We start from the raw sequence: 9,334 nt of genomic DNA, 5'->3' as shown, positions 1-9,334 counted from the left end.
AGCTCCTGGGCTGGGCCGCCTCCTCTCCGCCGGGCCCGCCTGGGAAGGCCCCCGCCCCGGCTTGCAGCGAGCGTGATGCCCAGGCAGCCCCCTCCTCTCTCACCCGCCCGAGCCGCGCTCCCGACCCCCCCCCCCCGTCACCACTCTGCGCTGCAGCTGCCTGGCTGAAGGGGGGCGGGGGTCTCCACCTGGCCGGGCGCAGAAGGCTGGCGCTCTTAGGGGAGCCCCCCACGGCCTTGAGCTTTAGGGGAAGCGGTTCAAATGCAAGCACTGCAAGAAGCTTGTTAGCTGCAGGGGTTAACTGTGGGTGGAGGCAGGTGGTTCAGTTTCCCCAGGAACCAGTGGATGGGTAGGGAAAAAATGAAAGGTCAAGGTACAAAACAAGTTCTGTAATAAATAAAATTAAACTTTGTAACATTTACCACACTGAACAATTTAGTTATGTATTATCAAGCAGATTGTGCGTGTGTGTGTGTGTGTGTGTGTGGGGGGGGGGGGGGTGGTTACCCTGGCTTCTTTTACCGAGTTCAGCCATCTCATTTTAGGTCTTCCTTTTTCCCTACTGCCTTCCAGTTTTCCTAGCCTTATTGACTTTTCCAGAGAATCCTGTCTTCTCATGATGTCACCAAAGTACAACAGCCTCAGTTTTGTCATTTTAGCTTCTAAGGGGAATTCAGGCTTGAACCCACTTATTTATATTCTTGGCCATCCATGCTGTCCACAAAACTCTACTCCAGCACATTTCACATGAATCAATTTTCTTCCTGTCAGCTTTTTTCATTGTTTGAGTCTCACATCCATACATAGTAATGGGGATTATCATAGTCTGGATTATCTTGATCTTGGTCCCCAGAGAGACAGCCTTATTTTTAAATAGTAAAGAGTCCAATAGTACCTTTAAGACTAACCAACTTTATTGTAGCATAAGCTTTCAAGAACCGCAGTTCTTTTCGTCAGATGCACAGTTCTCTTCATCATGCATCTGACGAAGAGAGCTGTGGTTCTCAAAAGCTTATGCTACAGCAAAGTTGGTTAGCCTTAAAGGTGCAACTGGACTCTTTACTATTTTGCTACTACACAGCTAACCCCTCTGGCCTTATTTTTAAGGATCTTTTCCTTATTTTTAAGGTTCTTTTCTAGTTCCCTCACTTGCTGCTCTTCCAAGTCTCAATCTTCTGATTTCTTGGTTGCAGTCTCCCTTTGATAACTGAGCCAAGAAATAGAAAAATTTTAGTTTCCTCATTGAAATAGATCAAGATGGGTAGTCGTGTTAGTCTGTCTGTAGCAGTAGAAAAAAGCAAGAGTCCAGTAGCACCTAGAAGAAATTTGTGGTAGGATATGAGCTTTCGTGAGTCACAGCTCACTTCTTCAGATATAGATGCGACTGGACTCTAGCCAGTTTCTCATTGTCAGCTTTAAAATTGTGTAATTGTTTATTAGTCATTACTTTTGTCATCTTAATGTTAAACTGTAATCCTGCTTTGGTGCTTTCTCCTTTAATCTTCATTTCAAATCTTCGTTATTTTCTGCCAGTAATGTGGTGTCATCTGCATATAACAAATTGTTAATGCCCCACCACCAGGGATATAAATCCCTCTCATTGTCAGCTGATCAGAAATATTTACAAGCTCTTTCAAAGCTAACAAAACAAGCTTCAATGTTGTCTCCTTTCTGAAATTTTGGAAATTTATTTTCATCAATGTAGTAGGCTTTACCACCTAGCCTAATCAAAAAGAGTCCAGTAGCACCTTTAAGACTAACCAATTTTATTATAGCATAAGCTTTCGAGAATCAAGTTCTCTTCGTCAGATGCCTGATCAAAACTGGGCAGATACTGCCCAGTTTTGATCAGGCATCTGACGAAGAGAACTTGATTCTCGAAAGCTTATGCTATAATAAAATTGGTTAGTCTTAAAGGTGCTACTGGACTCTTTTTGATTTTGCTACTACAGACTAACACGGCTAACTCCTCTGGATCTACCACCTAGCCTAGTCTTTCTCAACCCAGCCCTTAATTTTAATTCTTTCATTTTAAACGTATTGAATTGACTTCCACATTGTCTTGGCTTCCTTTTTTCACCCTCTCTGTCTTAACTGCATTTTAATTGGGGTTTTCCCTCTCTTGTGTCATTCTAGTCCACCACAACTCTTTTTATGCTTGTTTCTCTTGGGCTTCTACTTCAGGCATTTCCAGTGCTCTCCTATGCAGTTCTACTCAGAATCCTCCTCAGGTCTATTCAATGGGGCTTACTTCCAGGAAAGTATTCACAGGATAGCACTGTTCAAGTTCTCTCTCTTTTTATAGTTAAGCCATTTGTTTCCTGATTTATTTTCCCTCTCTCTGTTCATAATCTCCTCGGTTTCTGCTGCCCCCTGTAGCCCACACCTTAGCACCAGTCTCCTCGAGTGCTTCTACTTGCTTAGGAGGCATTTTGACAACATTTTGACCACACAAAATCTCTTAAATATCTTGTATCTTTAGATTTCATCACAGTGGACACAAGCTTCTGAATTTATTTTTGCAAGGGGGTGGGGGAGGTCTTTATTTCACCTCTGTGGAACCAATTTGTGACAAGCCTTTTCTTCCAAGTGAGAAAACCCACACACCCTCCTCTTATTTTGGGGAGCTGGGTTTGTTTTGAAACATTAACCTTCCCTTCAGTTGCTAGCTATGATTATGGCAACGAGTGTAAAGGCTTTGGGTTCTCTGCCATGAGGTAAGTTCTGTGGTAAGAAGAACTCAGACTTCAGTGAAGCAGAAAGTTTATAAAAATAACAAAGATTTATTTATGTACCGATTGTTTTAAAGAACAGCCCTGGTCTCCCAGCATACAGAGTTGAAACCTGGCTGAGGAACATAAATTTAAGCTAGTTATGGCTTCATAGAATCACACAGTTGGAAGGGACCTCCAGGGTCATCTAGTCCAACCTCCTGCACAGTGAAGGAAATTCACCACCCTCCCCGACTATCCCAGAGACCCCCCCCTGCTCCGTGCCCAGAAGATGGCAAAACACCATCAGTATCTCTAGCCAAACTGGCCTGGGGAAAATTGCTTCCTGACTCCAAAGTGGCGATCGGTCTTACAATCAAGTGAAATCAATCACAGCAAATCCATGGCAGATACGTAAGGCTTATCTGACATCCAGTTCAGGATTCGGAGGTGTTAAAGATGTTAGTGGAAGAGGTGAGGCAAAATCAGAAGCAGGGCAAGGAACAAGGGGATGAGGAACGAGGGAAGGTTGAGGAAAGAGTCCAGGAAAGAGTTAAGTCGTCGGGTGGTTCCTCTCCTGTTAACTTATAGAAGGATTAAAGTGCAAAGTTTGGACTCTCCCCTCCTCCCCCTAAAACGGGAACCTCCCGGGAACCTCCCGGTTTGCAAAGGTTTTCAAAGTTGGTTTAAGTATTTCTCTGCAATGGCATGTTTTTTGTAATGCCAATTGTTTTTGCTTAAAGTTTCTATGTAGAATGGTTATTTATAAATAAAAATCTTTTCCCCTAAAAATCTATTTTCCTAACCCTAACCATTGGGGGAGAGAGCCAGGTGAAGGGACATTGGGAGGGACGAATGTGAAAACTAGATTTACTTCAACAACCAAAAGCCCTGTGGCTTTTAAAATTCAGCTTAAGTTTTTCTAGCTGGCTTTTCTATTGCTTCACAGGTGAATTTAAAGCTATAGTGATTCTCTGTGATCCAAGCTGGAGAATCTAGATGTGTCTGATAAATCCTTTTTATAAAAGTTCTAAAGATATAATTCATTTCCACTTTGAATAACGTTTCCAATGGCAATTTATTAACTGACTACATCAGCTCAAAAGTAATAAAACCTATTTTCTGGCAGCCCACTATATCCCCCCAAATGTATAGAGCTTAAAAAAAAAATACCATGAGCAGCAAAGGACCAGCATTTCTAATTCATGTTCTTAGTTATGTTTCCCATCCAAGTACTAACCATTACTGACCCGTTTAGCTTTCAAGCTCTGACAAGCTCAAGCCAGTCTGGGCTATTCGGTGGCTACGTCCACCCATCCTCAAGCCAGAACTTTACACATACTCTGAAGCCCCGGGGTCTTTCCATCCCCCGCGCCAGCCATGAATTTTCTTTTCCTGTCTGCTCAGCATTTAATCCACGAGAGCCCCCTTACAGATTCTTGTATTTGCTGAGCCTATATTCATTTTATCCCAAACTGTGACAATTCCTCCGAGAGTTTGCATTCTCTTGCAACTTCACATTGGACTGTTTTTTCCACCAGTTTCATCTGTTGGAACGCATTGCTTGAGTCCTCCTCGCGCTCTCAAGAGCCATCTTCTGGACACTGTTATAATCTTGAAAAAAATATTCCTCAAAGCCTCTCTTGCTATTGAACACGGACCCTTTTTATTCAAATATATTTTCGTATTTATGTTATTTGCAAAGTATAACAAAGTAGTAAAAAATATCTTTTCTCAATGTAGGGTTTTTATTTACCTGTTCAGTATTATTTCATTGCATTGATTATTTCAGATACTTCTTTTATATAATTTAAGAAAGTTCTCTATTGTATTCATATGTACAAAACGGGGAACTTTATCAATTGACAAGAGGGCCCTATTTGAATATAGTTTTCATGCTGCTACAACGCAATACTGCATACTTGCTTCTTTTTTCTGGAAATCAAGTTATCCTAAAATAGTTCAAGCCTTGCTTTTAAGTCACAGAGGAACACTCTGCTTTTGGACCACGTGGCTTGGAATGGATGTGTGAAGAAGACAACTTATCAAGAGCAACTTGCCTTCTAGTGGGTCAGCTATTATATGCCCCTGTAGGGAAGCTAGCAGAGGGGAAGAGCACCCTGGAAAAGAGCTTTCTTTTGAAGGAACTCTGACAGCAGCTCAGCTTGGGTACTTCTGATATGAACAGATGGCAAGAACACCATAGACTCCAAGGACTTGTTTTCAATGGCTATCATAAGCAAGGAAAAGATGCTCCTTTTTTTTGTTTACATCTCAAGGATCCAAGGTATTGAATGATAAACACAATCCTTGGCAGATAAGACCATGTGACACCTTAAAGACGGGAGGAAGACATCAGCACAGATTCCTTTCCCTATGCTCCTCACACCTTTTGATTCATGTAATGACCATCGGGGAGCAAGATAAAATAATCAAAACTCTTTTTGTATTTCACTTCCCAATTGCAAGTCTAGACAAAGCAATAACCTGCTGGGAATGGCCCATTTGCTCATCTTCAGGGTACCATTAAGCTAGAACTTCACAGCTGTTCTGGTGCTCATCACATATACATTCAAGTACCCCCTCCCTCATAGGTCAGCCCACTTAGCCACTCCTGACCCACTGCCTAGATCCTGACCCACACACCAATAGAATCTCTAGCCCTTACTTGCTCTGATCAAAGTACAGCAATAAATCCACCAATGGGCACCCCAAGTCTGCATCCTTAAACCAATGGGATCGCAACAGCTAGTTGTGCACCCAGTTTAACCAATGGCTAGGCTTCAACAAGGGCCAGCTGAACACGGGTCCAGAAGAATTGGCATGCCCCTCAAACTTTGTAGGTGGGCTCATCCAGTTATCTACCACACCAACATGGATGCATTGGGATCATCTTCAACATCAAGTTTTATTTTTCCTCTCTCCCTTTCTGTTTCCAGTTGTTCTGTCTTTTGCTGATACCGCACCTCCTTCTGTGGATCTAGGCAGATCACGAGAGGCAGGGCAGGGTTAGGGTCACATCACTGCTTAGTCCCCTTCTTACATTCCCAGGGTAGTGCTGATCACCATTTGGGGGTCAGGAAGCAATTTTTTTCCAGGTCAGTTTGGCTAGGGATCCTGGAAGTGTTTTTTCCATCTTCTGGGCATGGAACAGGGGGGGTCACTGGGGGTGTGAAGGAGGGAGGTAGTTGTGAATTTCCCGCATTGTGCAGGACTAGAGGACACTGGAGATCCCTTCAAGCTCTATGATTCTGTGTCCTCTGTCTCTGTCTCTGTCTCTCTCTCTCTCAGACTTAATGTTGTCTCTTAAAGACATACAGCCTAACTTTAGTTACAGGACTGAACTTTTAAAAATGCTTTTTAATAGTAATATCTCCATGTATTGGTCAGTGGAGTTAATAAAATTACTTTGTTATTAAGTATTGTCTCTCTGCTATCTTTCTCTCCCCCTGCCCCCCAAAGGCTTATTGTATCAAAAATGGGAACTGTGTTTACCTCAGTTCTATTTGTACGTTTATGAAAAAGGAGATGCCCTTACCATGACAGATGGGGCACAGGTGTTACCCAAAGAGCAAGTCTCCGTGTGAGAAGGGGAATTAGCAACAAGGAGAAGTTTGCGAGAGGGGGGTAACTGGGAACTTTTTTTGTCAATTTATACGAAGATCCCTTCCTCTAGAGAATCCTTTCAATGAGAAAGGAGATGTTCAATCAAAAAGTTTTTTAAAAAAATACTACAGATCAATTGCACAGAAAACACACAGCACACACACAGGGCTAACTAGAAGAAAACAGGGAGGAAAGTTGGAGAGAGTTGCAGAGTTGGTTTTATAGTTACCAGGTCCGGAAGACTGGGGGTGTCCAAGGGAGAGCAGCTTCAGTGGCCACCAGTACTTCAGGGCAAGAGGGAGACGGGCTCAGACATGCCACCTGAGGGCATGTGGGGGATCCAGAACACACACACACACACACTGAGCACATGGCAGGACAGTCAGATATACTGTGAAACATGCCCTGAGGCAGGACTGAGAGTCTCTGCCCTAATGCCTTAATAGTTCTTCCCAGGGTGGGACAAAGGACTGGGAAACTGTCTCCAGGGTGAGACCATAAGGCTGGTGAGCTGTCTCAAGGTGGGACAATGAACTAGGAAGGTTTGATTAGGTCTTCCTGGGAGGAACTATAGGTGTAAAAAGATTATTTGATGACCCACGATGGCTGGATGGGTGCTACAATAGGAGAGTGGGTAAAGGGTAGAATTGGCAGGGTGTGTGAATGGATTCAGCCAAGTATCTCTGGAGACCTCCCTTGTTCTATGGTTATGCACGAACTCTGGGTTGTGTAGCTAAGTTAGTCTTACTTCTCTTCTCACATTCCAGTCCTTTTCCATCTCCTGCCTGGCCAGGCAGCTCGCCTGTGTTTTAAACACATGAGCCAGAGGGGCTTAGGATATTGCCATGTTTATAACCCTTAATATCATGAGGGCAAGTATGACCACTTACCCAGGGACTGATTTGGGTAACAATGCCATTGTGCAAAGGATTCAGTTGGGTCCTTTCAGCAAAGAGCAAAAAAGTGATTGCTCAATTAATCCAAAAGATTCTCAACATTTAGGCAAAGGCCTACCTGATCATGCTGTTGTTCACCCATCAAGAGAACTGAGAAAGCAGAAGGCCCAGTGCTTGCTCGACCGGCTGTATCAGTGCTTGGTGGAAGTGATAAGTCCAAATCAACTCCCACTGTGTGATGCTGCAAGTCACGTTAAGCTGCTGGACTGAGAAGAAGAGTTGCCTTTACTTCCTGCTCTTTGAGGAATCTGGAAATAGGATCCTGGACTAGATGGGCCTTTGGCTTGATCTGGAGGCTTTTTCTTACATAAAAGTTTGAAGGAGAATAAGGGACCAACACAGCTACCTTGAAACTGTCTTTAAAGTATGCACTGTAGTTTTAAAAGTTTGACAGCTACTGCTGCTCAAAAATTTTACCCCCCCCCCCTCGGCAATATATCGGTGTCTGGGACTGGGCAAGAATTGCAACAGATTTCCCCTCCCCCCCACACATAGGCTTGACTTTTTGAGAAGTTATAAAGTGACAAGCAGCCATCTTAATTCAAGAAATGAATGGTGAAAAAGTGAATATAACAGCCTCCTCGACTGCTTTTGTTCACATCTCAGCTTCAGGGCGTAAAACGTCACTGTGAAATCCAGCACACCTTCTAAGATGGCAAAATCATCATGGCAGAGCTCAAGTTGTGGCTGGGACACCTTGGGCTGCAACACTGAGCCAGTGAGCCAGAGCACAATTTCAGGTTTGGAAAAAGGTGCAAAGGGGAAGGCAAAAGTACTTTCTTGATGCGCACCACAGTGGTGATCTGAATTGGGCACCATGTATGGCAACTGAAAAGAACCCACAACTTATGTTCAATTGTTAGACATAACAGAGGGTGGAAACCTAATTACCATATTCCAGGCCCATTTTGTTTGAGGGAAAAGTACGAGGGGGGGAGGTACAAGAAATAAAGGCTGAAGTCGCTTCTCGATGCACTCCACAGCTGTAATTTGAATCAGGCACCACACTTAGGGGAGTCCGGAAGGTGCCGCACACTCACACCTGATTCTTACTCAGCACAGAGCAGAGACCCTGCAACCCACCATTATGCTGGGTAATGTGTACATCTGCCCATAGATTCAGTTGAAAGAACAAATGGCGCAGATTAGGTGGCTTTTTCCAAAATTAGCCTCCCTTTGCCTCTTCCTCTTCTCCTAGAAATGTCCAATCACAAGGGATATCACAACAGCATCGAGTCTCCCCACTCCCGAAAGAGTGGGGTGAATTCAGAACATAATTTTTTACTGTTGTTACATTGTTAAGTAAAAGTCTTTTACTTCTATAGATATAGCCATTGATTCCTGTTACTGCTTTCCCTCTTTTTAAAGAGTGGTGTTTCTTTCATTTTGTAGCTTCAGCCCTTGTCATTTTATGGCATTCAACCCAGAGTGGTGCCCTGGCATGAAGATACAAAGGCCTGGGAAGAGATTGCTTGTTTCTGAGCATCTACACAGTAAAATTCAGAAATTTTGCAGTCCCTTCTCTATTCTAATTTCTTTTTAATTAAAACAAAATTGATTAGAAACTGACTCCAAATTCTTAAAAAGAGGAAAAGAAATGGATTGTTGGATTTCAGGGAGAAACTGGACAAAGACTAATTAAGAGAATCTCTCTTCTTAACATTCCTATTCTTTACCAACTTCATACTGATCACTGAGGCGGAGTTTTACGAAAAGGTTGGTGATGCAATAAATTTGGATCTCCTCTGTCCTTTCAAAGAAAAGGTCCATCTTTGGGGCACTGAGTTATCACCTTAGTTTCCCTATTAGATTGTCCTTGTCTTTGTGCCTCCCAAGATTCTTGTTGAAACTTCCTCACCCATTTCTTGAAAGCCTGAAGTCTGAATTTAGAGAGAGTCTTTAAACCAGTTTGCTGTTCATTATCAATGTATTGTGGACAGACACAAGTATGAACACTGTTCCTTTTGTCCAAGTCTATAAAATCAACACTGGGTAAAGGACAGAACCCAGAGGAACTTTGACCCTAAGTTAATGGGGGTCCTTGATTGAATCTTTTCTCTA

Source organism: Eublepharis macularius, chromosome 8, assembly GCF_028583425.1.
Source record: "Eublepharis macularius isolate TG4126 chromosome 8, MPM_Emac_v1.0, whole genome shotgun sequence".
In the NCBI taxonomy this organism is placed as follows: Eukaryota; Metazoa; Chordata; class Lepidosauria; order Squamata; family Eublepharidae; genus Eublepharis; species Eublepharis macularius.
Note: the sequence above shows the minus strand (reverse complement) of the source record.